The 4651-nt window shown below is 48.1% G+C and overlaps 1 long non-coding RNA gene across 1 annotated transcript; it reads right to left on the bottom strand.

Annotated features, from left to right (window-relative positions):
- Positions 1-484: 484 nt before the first annotated feature.
- Positions 485-4254, bottom strand: LOC129644702 (uncharacterized). Its single transcript, XR_008710939.1, has 3 exons — positions 3915-4254; positions 1048-1987; positions 485-592 (listed from the first exon to the last, which is right to left on the bottom strand). It is a non-coding gene; the product is annotated as an uncharacterized LOC129644702 (long non-coding RNA).
- Between the last annotated feature and the right edge of the window lie 397 nt (positions 4255-4651).

The following is a 4651-nucleotide window of genomic DNA, read 5'->3' as shown; positions in this document are numbered from 1 at the left end:
GAAAATCGGTGGAGACATCTCCTGCCAGCCCCTCCCAGTTCCCACGGGCAGCTTCCAGAAGGCCTGGGCCCCTTTTTTGGGCTTTCCCAAGAGACTCGCCAGAGGCAGGAATATTAAAGCTTTGATATTTACATAATATGTAGGCATAAATTCTCCTTTTATAGGGGTTCAAAGGACCTGCACATTTCCTTCTCTCTGCACTCTCTCTTCTTGCCAAATTTTCAGGTATTCATTTCCTGTTTCACGGAGGAGGGAAATGCAGAGTATCACGTTTTAAAGTAGTTACTCTGGCAAGGGAAGGAAGAGAGAAGAAAATAGTCTGACTTCTTCGGATGGAGTTTTTACCGTGGCCCCACCAGGGAAGCAGAAAGGCAACACTAGCAGGGAATGGAATGGAAGGCGCTGTGGCCCTTGATGGACACAGTGAGTGTTGCAGGGAGGAAGCCAATTCTGACTCCATAGTAGAACTGCTTCTTTGACTTGCCTTTCATTGCTTCGGTTTCCATAATCATGCAGAACGGTTTGCCTTGGAGAGTCCTGCCCGTCTGCCTGACTGTTGAACTAAGGTGCTTCTGTTCAGAACCCTGTCCACCTGCGGATGGCAGGAAGGACGAATTAAAACATCCCCTGCCCTGAGGCTTGCCACTCTAGGAAATGTTTGCTAGATTCATGGCCTTTTTACTTTGCGTCCTCACCACCCCCTCACCTCTGATCTATAAAAGAACCTGGCCTTCAGACCCCAATAAGATGGTTATTTTGAGGTGCTAGCCTTCCAGCTCTCTGATTAAAGTCTCTTCCCTGCCTCAATACCTCATCTCTCAGATACACTGGTCTATCGTGCGGCGAGCAGAGCGAGCTTGGACTCCATGAGGAGACAGGACGGGGTCACTAGAGACCCAGCTAAATGTATCCTTTTACTTCTGTGCCAGTTCCCCTGATCCTACTGCTGGAATTTCTTGGCTCAGAGGACACCCCGTCAAGCAATGGTCAGGGCCTACTTCAAGTTCAGAGCTCTTGCTGCTCGGTTTGACTGACAGGGGAACTCACCTGCCCACACTCTGAAGGTGTCTGTCTCAGCAGGGATCCACCGTGACACGAGACGCTGTGCAGCAGTAGAAGATGCTAAACTGGGACAGCAACAAAGTCCTCAAGAAGTGGAAGCTCAGACAAGAAATGGAGGTTTAGAACTTAGATTGTGGGTTTGGGGAGGGAGGAAGCAGGGAGAAGTTAAGGAAATAAGAGGGGTGCGCAGGCGGGGCAGACAGCGTCGGAAGAAAAGTAGCGCACACTCAGCTTTTAAGAAGTTCGTCTTCAAAGACTCACGGATGTTGGTGGTGTTCAGTTGCTAAGTTGTGTCCAATTCCTTGCAACTCCATGGACTGCAGCACACCAGGCTTCCGGGTCCTTCACCATCTCCCAGAGCTTGCTCAAACTCATGCCCATTGAGTCAGTGATGCCATCCAATCATCTCATCCTCTGTCTCCCCCTTCTTTCTCCTTCTGCCTTCGATCTTTCTCCCAGCATCAGCGTCTTTTCCAGTGAGTTGGCTTTTCGCATCAGGTGGCCAAAGTATTGGAGCTTCAGCTTCCGCATCAGCCCCTCCAATGAATATATGGGACTGATTTCTTTTAGGATTGATTGGTTTGATCTTCTTGTTGTCCAAGGGACTCTCAAGTGTCTTCTCCAACACCACAGTTCAAAAGCATCAATTCTTTGGTGGATGCTGGATAGATGGTGGAGGAGGGATAAATTAGGAGTATGGGATTCACAGATACACACTACCATATAAAAAACAGATAAACAAGAAGGATTTACTGGGACTTCCCTGGTTGTCCAGTAGTTAAGACTCTGAGCTTCCAATGCAGGCGACATGGGTTTGATCCCTGGTCTGGGAACTAAGATACCACATGCCACGTGGAAGATGCCCCCCCTCCACAACAGATCTGCTGTATAGCACAGGAAACAATATTCATTATCTTGCAATAACCTAAAATGGAAAAGAATAGAAAAAAAAGAATATATGTGTATTTGAATCACTTTGCTGTATACCTGCAACTAACACAACATTGCAAATCAAGTATACTTCACTTTTAAACATCCTTAAAGTCTCATGATAGAAAAGCAGGATCTTGTTGGCGAGCCTCAAAAGTATGACGGGGGTGGTCAGAGCCAGGTTTGATTGGAGGAATTGAAAAGGCACGATGAGAAGTTTGGCCCGAGATGCAAAGGGCTCCAGTGCTAGACAGGACTGGCTAGGAGTGCACCCCTAGGTGCTGTGTAATTTGGGCATATGATCAGTTAGATTTTGATCAGAGAAACAAAACCACCCTGCAATGTGTGTGTGTGTGACTTGATGTTAAGAAATCATGGGAGGGACTTCCCTGGTGGTCCAGTGGCTAAGATCTTACATCTCAATGCATGGGGCCTGGGTTCGATCCCAGGTCAGGGAACTAAATCCCACATGCCACAATTAAAGAGTTCTCACGCTACAACTAAAGATCCCTCATGCCACTATGCTGTGTGCTCAGTCGCTCAGTCATGTCCAACTCTTTGCGACCCCATGGACTGCAGCCCGCCAGGCTCCTCTTTCCATGGGGATTCTCCAGGCAAGAATACTGGAGTGGGTTGCCATGCCTTTCTCCAGGGGATCTTCCCAACCCAGGGGTCAAACCCAGGTCCCCCTCATTGCTGGCGGATTCTTTACCCATTGAGCCACCAGGGACACCCACAACAAAGATCAAAGACCCCACGTGCCATAACTAAGACCCGGCACAGTCAGATAAAGAAAGAACTATTTTACAAATAAATAAATCAGGGAAGTTGGCTACATAATCTGTGTAAGACTTTTTTTTTTCTGTATCTGGTGCTGCAGTCTGTGCAGGAGGGGGAAGAGGAGGTGGACGAAAGGAGGGGTGTACAAGGACATGCTCAACCCACCATCAATCTCTCACCATCTCCAAGTCTCCAGCAGGGTGCCTTGCAGGAAAAGAGGATGCTTTTGTCAGGGAGCTAAACGGGCACCTGGCTCAGGAGACAGGGAAGCCATAGCAGCAGATGCTGGAGGAAACGTCGAGACTGGCTACCTCCCTGTCCTACAGGACACCAGTAGATAAGCCACAATACTGTGAACAGCGGCAATCCCTCTCGCCCTGCCCCAGTCTCCTGAGAGGAGAACGGCCACATTCTACCTTCTAAATCCTATTTAAAAAAAAAAAAAATCCGCTGATCCATGCTAACTCAGAACCATGCAAGAAGGGAATTCGAGGAAAAGCAGTTTTGGCTTAGCTCAATGGATACTGTCATGGCAGTGGGAGGGCAGTTGGAAAGGAATTTCCAGACACACAGCATTTCAGGGGGGAATGAGTGTATTAAGAGCAAAGAGCAGAGATAAGGGCACTTTGAGCACAGTGGGGCGACCTCCTAATAGACCAAGGAGAGTCGACACATTTCCTGGGTTAGCTGCCAATTCTTGTAGCCTCAAGACCAAGAAAATTCCTGGTGGAAGGTTGGTTAGGGCGCCTACAATGAGCACTACTGTGGGCATTTTTGCCTAATATGGGGTCAGGGTGCCTGCTGGGGGACTTTTGGCAACAGTTACAAAGGGGCTCAGCCCTTTCCAGAGATGGTGCTGCTCGTGGCTGTACTGTGGCCGTGGCTCAGGACTCCATGATAATATGTGCTCAGTCATGCCTGACTTTTTGCGACCCCATGGACTGTAGCCCTCCAGGCTCCTCTGTCCATGGGATTCTCCAGGCAAGAACACTGGACTGGGTTGCCATACCCTCCTCCAGGGGATCTTCCTGACCCAAGGATCGAACCTGTGTCTCTTACATCTCCTGCATTGGCAGGCGGGTTCTCTACCACTAGCGCCACCTGGGAAGACTTAAGACACCACAGATACCATATAAATTCACCTCAAGGCAAGTTACTTAATTCTCCTCGGTGTCCTCATCTGTGACACGGCAGTCATGACAGCCCGAAGTGGTACAACACACGCAGAAGCACCCAAGCCATCAACCAATGTGGGCTTCTTTCTCCACCCCGCTCTCACCCTCCTGAGGGCGGGGAGGGCAGCATCTCTAGATTATGCATATAAGGAAAACATTTCAGGAAGATCAGCAGGTCAGAAGGCAGCAAATTAACAGAAAGGAATGAGGCAATTCAGGTTTTGTAAGGCTGAAATTTGTTTGTTCATATAATACCCGTAAAGAATACCCAACTAAGAGTATAATAAAGTCAGGCACAAAAGTACTCACTTCGAATTACAAAATAAATCACAAGTTACACATTTTTAAAGCTGCCGAATACCACTAATGTTGCAAAAATTCAGGAAAATAAAATATCTGTGTTAGTTAACTGCCTGACATACCCCTTTAACGCTCTTTTGGACTTTGCTGGCAGTTCTGTGATAAAGACTGCTTCCACTTCAGGGCTCGATACCTGGTGGGAGAACTAAGATCCTGCATTTCCCAAGGCATGGCCCCAAAATACTCTTTTATCTACACATGTGATTGTGTAATCGTGGCTTCTACATGCAACAACCCTTTAAAATATGCTCTAGGGAATCTCTGGCAGTGTAGTGCTTAGGACTCCATTGCAGGGGGCAAGGGTTCAATCCCTGGTCAGGGAACCAAGGTCCTGCAAGGAGGCA

This window comes from Bubalus kerabau, chromosome 2 (assembly GCF_029407905.1).
Source record: "Bubalus kerabau isolate K-KA32 ecotype Philippines breed swamp buffalo chromosome 2, PCC_UOA_SB_1v2, whole genome shotgun sequence".
NCBI lineage: Eukaryota > Metazoa > Chordata > Mammalia > Artiodactyla > Bovidae > Bubalus > Bubalus kerabau.
The sequence above is the reverse complement of the archived record's forward strand: the minus strand, read 5'-3'. Positions and strand labels throughout refer to the sequence as shown.